This window comes from Tenrec ecaudatus, chromosome 1 (genome assembly GCF_050624435.1).
Source record: "Tenrec ecaudatus isolate mTenEca1 chromosome 1, mTenEca1.hap1, whole genome shotgun sequence".
Classification (NCBI taxonomy): Eukaryota; Metazoa; Chordata; class Mammalia; order Afrosoricida; family Tenrecidae; genus Tenrec; species Tenrec ecaudatus.
The window spans coordinates 85,961,827-85,977,896 of NC_134530.1; the positions used below are offsets into that span (position 1 = coordinate 85,961,827).

Here is a 16,070-nt window from a genome sequence, read left to right on the forward strand (position 1 = left end):
TCACAGAAGCAGGATGAGACTCCAAAAACCACACAGTGCTATTGAGTCGATTCTGACTCACATCAATCCTATTAGAGTCGAATTGCCTCTGATAGTTGAGCAGCCCAGTGCACAAGGTGATGTGCAGGATGATGTTGGATTGTATGACTGCATTAACTTTCGTACTTCCAGAAGGGATCCTCCATCTTTTATCATCATCTGAACAACAGCCTGCTGCTCAAGATCTTGTTAGAGTAGTGAAAAGCAAGGAGGTTACTTTGAGGACTGAGGTATGCCTGACCCAAGCCGTGGTATTTTAATTTACCTTATATGCATGTAAAAGTTGGACACTGAATAAAGAAGACTGTGTTAGTCCAGGTAGACTCGAGAAACAAAGTCATTGGCACTCAGAGATGTATAAGGGATAACTTTATATCAAAGAGCAATTGCATATTAAGAAAATGCCCCAGCCAAGTTCAGATCAAGTTCATAAGTCAGATATTAACCCAAATGTCCAATACCAGTCTATAAATTCCTCTTCAGACTCTTGCAACACATGCAATGATAGAGAATGCAGAAGATCACAGGCAGGCCAGTGGATTGAAAGTCTTGTGGATCCAGGGGCTATGGAAGCATCTCAGTGCTGGCATGGGTCTTCACATGGCTCCTCCAGTTCCAGAGCTACTATCAGTATTGCCCCATGTGGCTTGTCAGCAGGTAGACAAAACAGAGTGTGTGTTCTTCCTCCAGGGAGGAAGATAGGAGTTCCAAGAATCCTCAGGAGAAGGCAGTGCCCACACAGAGACATGGTTGGCTATGACCTGATTAGCAGGCTAGAATCCACCTGTGTTAGTCCTGGTTGACTAGAGAAACAAATCCAGAGACACTCATTTGTGTGTAAGAGAGAACTTTATATCAAACAGCAGTTGTACATTAAGAAAACATCAATAACCCAGTTCAGGCTAAGTCCATAAATCTGCTATTACCTCATATGTTAATAATAGTGCATAAATTCTGGATCAAGTCCAGAAGTCCTATATTAGCCCATATGTCTATTTTAGTCCATAAATTCCTCTTTAGACTCATGGAGAATGCAGGAAGATCGCAGGCCATTGGGTAGAAAGTCTTGTGGTTCCAGTGGTAGTAGAAGCCTCTCAGTGCTGGTGTGGGTCTCCACATGGCTCCTCCAGCATCAGGGCTCTGGCTTGATCAGTGTAGCTGCATGTGGCTTGTCAACAGGAATGACTTGCAGGGAGTGGGTCTCTGTGTCCCACCTCCAGGGAGGAAGAGAGGAGTTCCCAGAATACTCAGGAGAAGGCCATGCCCACACAGAGGCATTATTGGCTATGATCTGATTGACAGCCTAGACTCCATGCCTTCATAAATTGACAGGAGATTATGTAACTGCCACAAAGATCCAAGAAGACCTGATGCATTTGAATGGTGGTGCTGGGAAAGAGTGATGAGAGCACCTTGACTGCTAAAAGGACAACCCACCCCGATCTGTCTGGAAGATGTTCAGCCAGAGTGCTCCTAGAAGGCAGACTCTGGACATGTTGTTAGACAAGGCCAACCATTGGAGAAGGACATCACCGTGCGTGCTAAAGTACAGGAGCAGCGAAAAAGAGGAAGGCTCTCCAAGAGATGGATTGACCCCATGGCGGCAACCTTGGACTCAAGGATAAGAAAATTTGTGAGGATGATGGAGCACTGGGCCATATCTTATTCTTTTGTGTGTAAGTTTGCTACGAGTTGGAACTAACTTGATGGCAACAAGTTACAAACAACAGCAAGCACCGTCTATCTCTTGGCTCCTTCTTTCCTTGTTCTCTATAGGAGCTCTGGTGGGATAATGGGTTGCATGTTAGACTGCTAATCAGAAGGTTAGCTGTTTTGAACCACCAGCTTGCTACAGGAAATGATGTGGATTTCTACTCCTTGTGATAGTTATATAATCTGCTGTCAATTTGAGAGGATTAAGAGTTTAGGGGTGGAGTCTAGCATGTCAATCATTTTATAGCCAATAAGGCCTCTGCGTGGGCATGGACTTCCCCTGAAGATTCTTGCAACTCCTGTATTCCTCCTGGGAAGTGGGAGACACACTCTCTCTCTCTGTTAACTCCCTGGGAGATCCTCTACTGACAAGACACATGGAACTACGATAGTGCCCTGAGCTGGAGAAGTCACATGAAGACTCCTGCAGGTGTTGAGATGCTTACACTACCACTGGATCCACAAGACTTCCCACTCCATGGCCTGTGATCTTCCTGTATTCAGTATCATTGCATGTGTTTTGTGAGTCTGAAGAGTCCGATATTGGTATCGGACATCTGGGCTAATATCAGACAGATGGACTTGATCTGGCCTGAGCTGGGAGTTTCCCCAATGTTCAATTGCTCTTGTATATAAAGCTCTTTCTTATTGATATATGTACCTCTATGAATTTATTTCTCTACCAAGACTAACACACTCCTGTAAGGATTTGTTCTTAAAAAAAAAAAAAAACACTGGGCAGTTTTATTCATAAGTCCTCAGAGGTGTCTATGAGCCAGACTTGACTCAGTAGCAGGGAGTTTTCCCTCTCCCTGATATCCATTTGATTGGAACACTCTTTTAGTTCCTCACATAAAATATATCTGTAGCCTGTGTGTTTTTCTTTTTCTCTGATTCTCAGTACCAGTGATCAAACCACTGCTGTTTCCATCCTGACATATGCAAAGTATATTTGGTCTTGCTTTTCTTTTACCCAGTCTTAAAATATCTCTCTTGTATTTCTAATGTTTATTTACATTGAGTGTAAAGACAGATGTGCTTGGACCCAGGGAGTCCATGTTGCTATTTACTTTCTGTGGTTGCTTTTGTTGTTTACTTTCTTTCCCTATCCCTCCTATATTGCCTTCTATAAGAGTGACTGAGTATTTTTCAATTTTCAAAAATCCACTTTATTTACTTTCTCTTTTGCATTAAGTTAGAATGACTGTCTTACTAGCAAGCATCTTTAACTTTTCATTCTGTTAGCGTGAAGATTGTATTTCTGTATTTAAAATGTGCAAAAGCACGCCATGGTCTAGTTTCATTTGCCAGCACCCGCCGACCCCCGGTTGTTTGTGTTGTCATTCTTATATGTATAACATTGATATATGGTGTAAGCACTTATGTACTAAATTACTTCCCAAAAGTTTAGGAATTTCCCTACTACCCAAGAGGTTAGTGATTTGAACCCACCGCTGACGCCCCGGAGATAGGCTTAGGAATTTGCTCCAGGAAAACCATAGCTGGGAAAACCCTAAGGAGCGCCCTTCTGCTTTGCAAAACACGAGGCCACCTAATGCTGGCGTGGACGCAATGGCAACTAGTTGCTTTAGTTTAAAAAAATCATTTTATCAGGGGCTCATACAACTCTTATCACAATCCATACATATACATGCATCAATTGTGTAAAGTGCATTTGTACATTCATTGCCCTCATCGTTCTCAAAACATTTGCTCTCCAACTAAGCCCCTGGCATCAGCTCCTCATTCTTCCCCGCCCTCCCCGCTCCCCCCTACCTCATGAGCCCTTGATAATTTATAAATTATTATTTTGTCATATCTTGCCCTGTCCGACGTCTCCCTTCACCCACTTTTCTGTTGTCCGTCTCCCAGGGAGGAGGTCACATGTAGATCCTTGTAATCGGTTCCCTCTTTCCAACCCACCCTCCTTCTATGCTCCCAGTATGACCACTAACACCACTGGTCCTGAAGGGATCATCCGCCCTGGATTTCCTGTGTTTCCAGTTCCTATCTGTACCAGTGTACATCCTCTGGTCTAGCCAGATTTGCAAGGGAGAATTTGGATCATGATAGTGGGTGAGTGGGGTGTGGGGTGGTAGGAAGCATTTAGGAGATAGAGGGAAATTGTATTTTTCATCATTGCTACATTGCACCGTGACTGGCTTATCTCTTCCCAGAGACCCTTCTGTATGGGGATGTCCAGTGGCCTACAAATGGGCTTTGGGTCTCCACCCTGCACTCCTGTAGGAGGCCTCGGCTGATCCAGGTGTTTCTTGAGGGGTGACCAATTAGTCCCCTGTGCCTCTGTGTCTTTGCAGACAAAAGCATTGCAAAATAATTTATTTATGACCTTGCAGCTAAAAACATTGAGAGATAACTCAGTTATTTATGACCTCTTTAAAATTCTTTTGAATCTTGCATATCTGTGTGATTGTCTTAGAACATAGTGTTTTTATTATTCAAATATTAAGAAAATGTGACTAGTTAAGTAACATTTGCATAGATAAAAGTTTAAGAATGTTTTTTACATTTTTTGATGTTTGTATTGTAACCAATCCCTTGTAAGAAGAGTATAAAAACCAAGCTTTGAATATTCTCTGTCCCTCAGACTGTTGTCCACCCAATCCCATGCTTTGTATATATCGCTTTCTTTTGTTTTCATCCGCATGCCTCATTTCAGATGTAGCTTGATGCGGGATAGCTGGTCTAATCGCACGCACACTCGCGCCCCCCTTATTCACTATGATAAGATGTTTTGTTCTGATACCTGATCCCTTAGACATCTTGTGATCGCACATGCTGGTGTACTTCTTCCATGTGGGCTTTGTTGCTTCTGAGCTGGATGGCCGCTTGTTTACCTTCAAGCCTTTAAGACCCCAGATGCTATATCTTTTGATAGCCAGGCACCATCAGCTTTCTCCACCACATTTGCTTATGAACCCATTTTGTCTTCAGCGATCATGTCAGCAAGATGAGCATCACAGAATTCTGGGTTATTAGAACAAAGTGTTATTGCATTGAGGGAGTACTTGAGTAGAGGCCCAATATCCATCTGCTACCTTAATACTTAATATATAAATATATGTCCATAGATCTATTTCCCTATCATTATATGTAAATAAATTTACATATGTACATGCATGTATTTAGACATCTATAAATATAATTTGTCTCCTAGTTCTTTCCTCTATTTCCTTTTTTACTTTCCTCTTGTCCCACTATCATGTTCGACCTTCATTCGTGTTTCTGTAATTCCTCTTGGTTACATTGCCCTTGATCAAGCTTCACCAGGCATTCCACACTCTCCTTATGATCAATTTTCACTTGTTCCCTTGTCTGTGGGTTTGTTAGCACCCCTCTTCCTTTTCCCCACCTCCTCCTTTCCTGTGTCCCCCTGGGACCTTCGGTTCTGTTGTTTTCTCCCTCCAGATTGTTTATCCTGCCTATCTTATCTAGAAAGACATGCAAAAACAATAATAAGCACACACACACGAAAAGCAAAAGAATAGAAAACAACAGCAGCAAACAAAAACTAAGAGCAAAAAAGAAAAGTCTACAGATAGTTCAAGGTCTGTTTATTGACCTTTATGAGTGTTTTCCTATGGAGTCTGATGGGGTGCCACGCCCTGGCCCCAAAGTCTATTTTTGGTATTCCTCGGGGAACGTCATTGCTTTGTCCCCTTGCTGCTCCTTTGCATGAGCTTAGTGTGGTGGGGTCAGCTTGAGCACAATTCCCACACTGTGTCTCCAATGTTGTCCCCGTGATTCTATGGATCAGTGAGGGCTGTCATATATCCTAGTGGGGTGGGTCCTATGGTGCTCTCTGTGCATTGGCTGCTCTGAGCAGGAATATCGCCCTCGGGGCTTGGTGGGTTGGGATGTGTTCCATTCTTTCTCCTTCCCTCTACATTTGCTGCTGTGTGTTCTGATCGGATATGTCCCTCTGCCTGAGCTGTAGTTTCAGTGCTGCTCTCTGAAGTGCATCTTCTCAGGTTGGAGGGGGGGGGGGATTTCCACTTAGCTGGGATTTAGGCCAGTCCCACAGACCTCTCTATTGATTCACTGCTTCATACTGGTATGCTGATGCATGTCTTGGCACACCGGGTTGAAGTCTGGTCCCTCTCTCCCTCTGCTGTGGAGATATAAATGATCCCTTCCCCTTGGATGAATTAGTGCTCTGTCCCCCTACTAACCATGTCTTTTTTTTTTCTATTCCCCTTCTTTTTGGTTGTCTTCCATATGTATCCTGGATTGGGTCTGGCCCCTGTCATAAGACCTGAACCTCATCCCAGGAATGTATGCATTTTCCCCTATGCCCCTTTTGCTTTTTAAGCTTACCTCAGTGGATCAAAGTAAGGCAAGTACAAAAGGACAAGTACAATATAGATTTCTTAATTGACATTTTTTCTCCTCAGCACCTAAAACATTCAAAACCAAATTCACTCCCACTGAATCACTACTGATCCATAGTGACCCTATAAACTCCTTGAGTTTACGAGAGGACAACTGTACACAGGAGTGGAAAGCCTTGTCTTTCTCTCTCTGTGCTCGCAGTGTGCAACTGCTAGCCTTGCAGATCACAGCCCAATGCATGGCCATGACACCATCCACGTTCCTCTCAGCTCTTAAAAAGGCCACTAGATTGTATTCCCACCGTTGTTTGTCTTACTGAGCAAGTAGCCATCATCCGTGTTTTCTCTAGCTGCTTCCCAGACTCTTTCTGACTCTTGAGTTTTTATTATGACGTGGTCAAGTGTAGATTTATTTGGGTTTATCCTTTCAGGGTGTTTTCAGCTTCCTAAATTTATAAATTGACAACCTGCACCAGGTTTAGAATATTTTCAGCATTTACTGTCCTGTCATATTCTCTCTCTTTTCCCCTTCAGCAGCTCTGCTTACACATGTCAGCTAATGTTCTTCAAGTGTCTGAAGGGCTCTGTTACTTTGTTTTAAATCTCTCTCTCTGTGTGTCTCTCTCTCTCTGTCTCTCTCTCTGTCTCTTCCTGTCTCTCTCTCTCTGTCTCTCTCTCTCACTCTCTTCTGAAGTTCATTGAATCATTTCTGTTATATCCAATCAGACGTTAGACCCATCAATTGAATATTTATCTCAGTTATGATCTTTTTCAGTGTAATAATTATTATTTGTAGTTTTATTTCTTTGTTGAAGTTTTCTGTTTCTTGACTATAGGTATATTTTTCTTTATATATTTAAGCATTGAACTTCCTTGTTAAAGTATTATGTTTTCCACAGCAATTTTATTGGCATATAATTTAATTGTTCAATCACATCAAGAAGAATTGTACAAATTCAGGGATAAGGGATCAACATGAGATCTAAAATTGTTGGCGAGGAGAATGTATAATGCCTGGTGGGGTTGATTCAAATGCAATGTATCTGAGAGGAATTACTGAGCTCCAAATGGAGAGTGAGCATGATAGTGGGACAGGAGGAAGGTGAAAGGAAATAGAGGAAAGCAGGAGGAGGCAAAAGATACTTACCGAACTGTACCTATAGGCATATATCCATGGAATGATATATCTATTTATAATGAAAGAGATACAGGCCAAAGTACTTATATTTATATGGTAAGTATTAAGATAGCAGATGGACTTTGGGTCTCTAGTTAAGGCTTCCTTTAACACAGAACACTTTGTTCTGATAACTTGACACTCTGATTCTCACCTTCCCAAAATAATCGCTGAAAACAAAATGGGTGCATAAGCAAATGTGAAGAGAACAGATAGTGCCCAGCTATGAAACTATATAGCATTTGGGGTCTTAAAGTCTTGAAGTTAAACAAGCAGCCATCTAGCAGGATGGAAAAAGCACACCTGCATGTGATCATGAGTTGCCGATAGGATCAGGCATCAAGTATCAAAAGATCCAAAACAAACAACTATGTGGATGCGAAAGAGGGGGGATTGGAGTGGTAACCCAAAGCCCATCTGTAGACAATTGGACATCCCCCCACAGAAGTGGTATAAGGAAGGGCTGATATAACCAAGGTATAGTATAGCGCCAACAAATTACACACCATTCCTCTAGTTCCTGAATACATTTCTCCCACCACCACCACCGCTCACTACCATGACCCAGTTCTAACTTAGAAATCTGGCTAGACCGGAGAAAACACATTGGTACAGATAAGAACTCTTGACACATGGAATTCAGGACAAATAAAGCCCTCAGGAACAGCAATGGGAGTACCAATATCATGAGGGTAGGGGCATGGTCAGGAAGGGAGAAGAGTGAGAAAGGGGGAACCCATCACAAGATTAGATATATGTGCTCCCCCCCATGAAGGGGACGAATAACAGAAATGTGAGTGAAGGGATACAATGAACAGTGTAAGATAGGAAACAACAATATCAATATATAATTGAAAAAGGATTCATGAGGTTGGGAAGGTGGGGGAGGGACGGGAAAAATAGAAGCTTATAACAAGGGCTGACGTAGAAAATGTTTTGGAAACAATGATGGCAACATATGCGCAAATATGTTTGATACAATTTATGTCTGTAATGTTGTAAGAGCTGTAAGAGACCAATAAAATGATTTAAAATTTTTTTTAATTGTACAATCATTACCAAAATCAGTTTTGGAACTTCCTAGTTAAAAATCTTTGTCTTAAAATTCTAACATCTGTGTAACCTCAGGCTCAGTGTCTTCAGTTTAGCTTTTCTCTAAAGTATGAACGCTGTCTCTCTGCTACTTCACATGTATAGTAATTTTAGATCATACATTAGGCATTGTGACGTATTCTATAGTCTCGGGATTATTTTAGCTTCCTCTAAAGAGTATTATTATTGTTGTTATTATTATTATTTAGATGATTGATAGTTTACTTGAATTGAATTTTAAAAACTCCAGATTTTGTATTTCTGGTAGTGGGCACACATGGAAATCTCTGTTGAGTCATTGGTCATTTTAAGTTTTGCTAGTATATCTGTAGCATGTGCATGTACCATACCAGAGTTAAGGAGCATTTCTAAGTACCACTGGGGATCCATTTAGATGAATTTCTCATTTCCCATGTCCTTACCCTGCACTCTCATTGTCTAGCTGCTCTGATTGTGCTGAGTCCTGGTGTTAGGTACGTTTTAGGCCCTGACCATATATTAGGCCCTGACCATAAATTCAAATCCACCAGCTAGCTGCTCACTGGCAGAAAGATGAGACAATCTGCTCCATAAAGATTTCCAGCCTCAGAAACATTATATAAGATTACTATGGTTCTGAATCAACTCAATGGTTTGATTTGTTGTTTTGTTGTTGTTTTTTAATTACTGTTGATGTTGCATTGAACTCTGATTGCTCAGTTCTTAAACAGTAAGTTTGGCTAATGTATGGTTTTATGGCTCTGATTAGGGTTTGCCTTCAGGTCAAAATTTGTAAAATTAGGAAACATCCTTTTTTTTCCCTTCTTCTATCCCATCTGTGCATTATTCTCTTATTTCTAGCTTCCAATGATCAGTTTCCTGTGTCATTGCATAATTAACTGGTATGTTTTGATTAGCATTTAAATTGCTAGCTATCTTTAAGGGAATTTCTGTGGTATAAACTCTTCGTAGAAGAGCCCCTACATAATTGTATTTTTAAGTAACTATCCTTGCTGTGCTATCTTGATTCAGACTCTTCTGTGTCTTCTCATGGCAATGGTAATAAAATGCTAAACCGTTTTCTGTGGTCCACTTTGCCTCACTTCTTACTTCTCCATCCTCATTGTCTATTTTCATTCCTTACTCATTCCACTGTAGTTTCCATATCTGTCAATTGCCGACCATTTATTTGTTTTTATATCTCAAGGTTTTAGAATGATATCTAATAAGTTATCTTCATTGAAAAATAATCACATTAACAAGTTTTTAAACTAGACAAAGCCACCAAGTTCTAGCAATGAGTGAAACAGATTAAAATAAGCCAGATGTTAAGTAATAATTTATCTATTTATAAGTATAGTTATCCTATGAAAAACTAATAAAGTTTAAACAATTTTTTTAATATTCTCTTTGGAACGTATTTGCTTCTCTTACAGACTCTTCAATGCTGAAACACAGTTCTTTTCCTTTGCAGTTTTATTGGAACATAATCCACATGTCATACAATTCAATAGTTACTCATATCAAGAAGACTTGTACAATAATTACCACAATCAATTTTAGAGCATTTCCCTCCCCCCAGTCAAATCCTTTTTAAAATGAGTTGTGTACTCCCATGCACACTCATGCCCGTGCATCCCCTGCCCCCCCCCCCCACACACACACGCAGATACCACCTGGACAAATTAAAACCTGTGTAATCACAATCAGTTCTAGTGCCCCCTCCTTCATGCATTGTTTACTCCCAAATCTCCTCATCTCCCTGTCTCCCACTCCCCACCACCGCAGCCCCTATCAGCCCTTGCATCAGTTATTATCTCCATGCATCCACTCCTTCTGTGCTTCACAAACTGGAAAATCCAACCAAAATAATTAAAAAAACAAAATAAAGTGGTAAGGATAAAATAATAATAATACAAAGATAAAAATTAAAATGATGAGTAAGGAAAAAAAGACCACCATTAATATTTTTAAAAGCTAAGGAAGAAATTTTTGTCATACAACAAGGAAGAAATACTTGCACCTATTACAAAATCTGGTTGGGTGAAAGGGAAGGGTAAGTGATCAAGTATCAAGTTCAAGCCAGCATAATCAAGACTGCACTAATGTCTATTTGATAGAAAAACTGTTTGAGACCCTTACCTGTGGCTAGAGGAGACCTGCCAATGGCTTAATCTGATGGGTTTGGTCTCCATAGCCTTCTACAAATTGGGTGTTCACAATTTAAGCTCTGATACTTTTCATCAAATTTGAATTTTAGTATTGTAATGTTTGGATCACACAAGCTAGTGTGCTTCTTCCATATGGATATAGTTGACTCCTTACTTAGCTGGCTGCTTGTTTGAATACAACCCTTTAAGACCCCAGACACTATTGAGATTCATAGCCGGACACCATCTGTTTTCTTCACCACACTGTGCTGTAGCACTCCTGTCTTCAGTGATCATTTCATGAGGGTGATTCTGGAGCAGGGCCATGTTGTCAGAGCTAACTGTTCTTGGATTGGGGCGAGAGTTAACTGGGAATCCAGAATCCATCTGCTTGTCCATGGGCTATGCACAACTCAGGTTTACTTTGGTGGTCATCTTATGACAGAATCAAACCCCATTAGACCAACTACGTCACCAACAACAACAAACCAAGCAGCAAACAAGCAAAGACAAAATGAAAACAAACTAACTAAAAGCAGGAAACAGAAGCCCATAGAAGCAAACAAACAAAACCGTACTTACTATTCTCTTTGGAAGGTGTTTGCTTCTCTTCCTCAGTGTTGACATGCTCTTCAACCACATGAAAGGAATTGTCTAGGTTGAGTTTTCTTCTTTCCTTAGAATTTCTTGAGACTCTCAGGCTGATTTAGAAAAAAACAGCTAACAAAAAGATTGCTAAGTTATTTTAACTGTAGAATGCAGAAATGATGATCTGAAATGTACATCCCCACCTAATTCACAGTACAACTTTTTTAAAATATCAGGTAAAGTGTTCCAAATCTGAGAGCAGAAAGAATACAAGTCAAGAGTTTAAACTGTTCAGATGAAGAAATTGAGGTTAAAGGTCAATTTGAATGAAAAGAAGGCTGTTGTGACAAGTGAGGTACATTCCTCTGAGCCCCAATGACATCTTTACTGCCTCTTCAAGATAAAGTAAAAGATAATCTCCAGACAGAAGCCTGACCTTAGAGAAAAAGCCCATCATGGAATAAGATGCCCTTATCCTAGCAAACTGATCAGAGACCCTAAAATTCTTAAATGTACCAGTAATTTAGGTTTGCTTTTTTTTAAAACAATTTATTAGGGGCTCATACAACTCTTATCACAGTCCATACATATACATACATCAATTGTATAAAGTACATCTGTACAGTCTTTGCCCCAATCATTTTTTCCTCCTCTTTTTTTTTTTTTTTACATTTTATTAGGGACTCATACAACTCTTATCACAATCCATACATATACATACATCAATTGTATAAAGCACATCCATACATTCCCTGCCCCAATCATTCTCAAAGCATTTGCTCTCCACTTAAGCCCTTTGCATCAGGTCCTCTTTTTTTTCCCCTCCCTTCCCGCTCCCCCCTCCCTCATGTGCCCTTGGTAATTTTTACATCGTTATTTTGTCATATCTTGCCCTATCCGGAGTCTCCCTTCCACCCCTTCTCTGCCATCCCTCTCCCAGGGAGGAGGTCACATGTGGATCCTTGTAATCAGTTCCCCCTTTCCAACCCACTCACCCTCCACTCTCCCAGCATCGCCCCTCACAACCTTGGTCCTGAAGGTATCATCCACCCTGGATTCCCTGTGCCTCCAGCCCTCATATGTACCAGTTTACAACATCTGCCCTTTCCAGCCCAGCAAGGCAGAATTCGGATCATGGTAGTTGGGGGAGAAAGCATCCAGGATCTGGGGGAAAGCTGTGTTCTTCATCGGTACTACCTCGCACGCTAATTAACCCATCTCCTCTCCTAAACGCCTCTATGAGGGGATCTCCATTGGCCGACACTTGGGCCTTGGGTCTCCACTCTGCACTTCCCCCTTCATTCAATATGGCGCATATATATATATATATATATATACACACACACACACACACACACACACACATATATATCACACATATATCTTTTTTTTTTTTTTGCATATTGCCTTATACCTGGTCCCTTTGGCACCTTGTGATCGCACTGGCCGGTGTGCTTCTTCCATGTGGGCTTTTTTGCTTCTGAGCTAGATGGCTGCTTGTTCACCTTCAAGCCTTTAAGACCCCAGACACTATCTTTTTGATAGCCAGGCACCATCAGCTTTCTTCACCACATTTGCTTATGCACCCATTTGTCTTCAGCGATCCTATCATGGAGATGTGCACTCAATGATATGATTTTTTGTTCTTTGATGCCCGATAACTGATCCCTTCGGGACCACTCGATCACACAGGTTGGTGTGTTCTTCCATGTGGACTTTGTTGCTTCTGAGCTAGATGGCTGCTTGTTTATCTTCAAGCCTTTAAGACCCCAGTCACTATCTCTTTTGACAGCCGGGCACCATCAGCTTTCTTTACCACATTTGCTTGTTCACCCACTTTGGCTCCAGCAGTTGTGTCGGGAGAGTGAGCATCATAGAGTTCCAATTTAATAAAAGAAAGTATTCATGCATTGAGGGAGTGTTTGAGTAGAGGCCCAAGGTCCTTCCGCCACCTTAATACTTAACCTATAAATATAGACACATAGATCTATTTTCCCGTCCTCCTATATATATTTGCATGTACATGTCTTTGTCTAGACCTCCATAAATGCCCTTTGACTCCTAGCTCTTTCCTCCATCTCCCTGGACTTTCCTCCTGCCCTACTACCATGCTTCGTCACCACCTGGGCTAGAGTATATCTCTTCTCTAAGCAACCTTACCCTTGATCATTTCCCACCAGGCCTGCCACTCCCCCCTCTCTACCATTTTGGTTCCCATGGTTTTCCCTTGTCCCTGTGTTTGTTAACACCACTTCCTTACCCCTCCTACCCCCCCACCCCAAGTCCCCCCGGAACTGTCGGTCCCGTTGTTTTTCCTCCAGATAGTTCATCCAGCCTGTCCTATTCAGACAGACCAGTGGAGACACTAACATGCACAAAAACAAGACAGAGGAAAACAAAGCAACAGTATACAACCAGACAACAAAACAACAAAAATAAACCACTGACAAAGAACAAAACACTTCACAAGAGAAAAGCTTGTAGTTAGTTCAGGGATCGTTTTCTGGCCCTTAGGAGCATTTTCCAGTTTAGGTTTGCTTTTGTGACATGTTTTTCTCATCTGCTCTAACCATTGTTTCTGTTATCTCCACCCAGCATTTTGTGTGATTTTATAAACATATTTGTTATTTGTGCTATCACTGTATTCAATATTTTAGAGATAGAGTTGGCATGGTCTCGTCTTATTACTTCTTTTTCAAGAGGTACCGAAGAGGGAAGGGTCTTGGCCCACCCTAGGCCAGAACTAAATGGCCTAAACAAGTAGGTGTTTGATCGCTCAAACAGATAAACAGAGTAAGAAAAAAATATTTTATATATATATATATATATATATATATATATATATATATATATATATATATATATATATATATATATATATATATTCCTTTTTTTCCATGAAGAAACTTGTCTTGAAGCTCACAGTACTTGGGGACTGAATTTCGTCCTCCCTTCTTTGACAGAGCTAGTCATGGGGAAGTAGCTCTCTCATACAGGTGACGCTTCAATGCGATCATGCTGAAATATTGCTAGAACTTGAGTCTGCTGCCTGGGAACAATAGCGGGCACGGAGTCTTCTCACTAACTGGGAAACACATGCCTATCTGAGGGACTGCTAATCACTCAGGTCCAGCTGATTGCTGTCTTGATGGAGCATGGGTGGTCCAGTGTTTTCCACTTTTTCCGGTTGACCAAGAGAAACCAGAATCTAAGTTCAAGTGAATTATTCCAAGTTTAAAATTTTGCCTCCATTGTAAAAAGAAAAATAAAGAAAAGCAACCATGATAAGACCAAATAAAATGCATCTGTGGGCCAGATGCTACCACAGACTACATGTTCTCTGTGTATTGCATATCTATCCTCCCAGGCTGCATTGCGTATCTATCCTCCCAGGCTCCAAATACAGACACTGCTGTGATACGGAAGGGCCTAAGCACCCAGCCTTGGAGATGTATAGCAATGTAGCATTTCCTTCCTGATTTGGACCTGGAAGCCATTTGAAGAAGCCCTGGAAACAGTGTTTTAGGTTTTTCTGCCTGCCCTTAGGACTGACCTCTAAGAAAATATAGGAAGCAAGAAAATAGGATTCGAATGACTCTGTCCATAGATTTCTAAGTCAACCACTTGGCAAGGACATTCATTGGATTAAAACTGGTTATTTCCCTGAGGAACAAGTAACTGCTAATGGGATGATAGACTCCATTATTGTGCTAGGTTCGTTAGAGAAAAGAACATAAGCAGAGACCAACCCTAGGAACGGACAGTCCAAGTAACTGGAAGGAATGTTCAGTTATTTGACCAGCTGGCCTGTTCTTCGTTAAGCAGGGTAGATCATAGCCAACAGAGGCTTTAAAAAAAATTCAGTTGGTCAACTCTTTTTCCTCTTTTGGTAGTACTTATGAACTGAAAGTTCACTATATACCAGGTACTCACTAAATCCTTCCCTGCAAAGCAGAGATTGTTTCCCCGTTACCGTTGTAGAAATGGAGATCCAGAGAGGCCATGTCATTTTGTCAGGGCAGCACAGTGCATAGTCCACACCCTAGGTTAGCATGGCAGCCCGTCCCCGAAGCCACGTTCTTTCTATGAAACCACATCGCTCCTCCGTAGTCACTAAAACCTAAATGTTCAAGACAGCTTTAACTCGGAATTATTTGTAGCCTCTAATAGACCAGTCACTAAATCTGCTTTATTTTCTCTAAAATATGGTTTATGTATTCATTTAAGTTGCCAAATATTGTTCTCAGCAGTGAAAAGAGGGGAATAATGGGCCCCTTGCTGTAAAAGAACCTAAAGAGAAGAGACAGGCATGAGCTAATGATTGTGAAGGATCTGGATAAATGATACAACGGGAGGACACAGTATACGTGTGCCTTGTATTCCCACTGCCAGCCAGTGAGCTTGGCTTTCATTGGCTGCATAGGCAATAGGTACCCTTTTCCCATTGCTCCCCAAAAGAACACTGGTATCTATGACCCTCACACTAGTAGAAGGACCAACACCTACCTGATTTCCAAGACCCTTTGTCTCTAATCCCACTCTCATTATCAATCCATATCTCCACAACACCATTTATTTTCTAATTTAACATCTCATTACCTTTTGCTTATAATTTCAAAAGGGACCGGTGATTCTGTCTTAAAGGGACTCTGACAGCCAGGGAGGTTATTGAGAGTCGTAGCAGCTAAATGACCTGCAGAAAGTCACATGAGGACATTGGTAGGAAAAACGCCTTCCATCGGAGAGACTTGGGTTTGATTCCGATACCCCATAGGCAGCCATCACCTCTCTGTCGGTGGGAATGTGCTTTGTGCTATAATGCTGGACAGCTTTCATCCAGATTATGATGGACTAGGAAGAAAGCCATGGTGGTAAGTACGCACTAAAGTAGGATGTAGAACATTGTTTTATGAATTTTGCTGTGCCACTTGACTTTGGTGTCCCCTAGATCATGATCCTGAGCCCAACAGCTCATTCCCT

At 41.3% G+C, this 16,070-nt stretch overlaps 1 protein-coding gene across 4 annotated transcripts in view; it reads left to right on the plus strand.

The window, feature by feature from the left end:
* FGGY (FGGY carbohydrate kinase domain containing) overlaps positions 1-16,070 on the plus strand; it is a 540,059-nt gene that overhangs the window by 369,523 nt on the left and 154,466 nt on the right. The gene's annotated exons all lie outside the window — the stretch shown is intronic.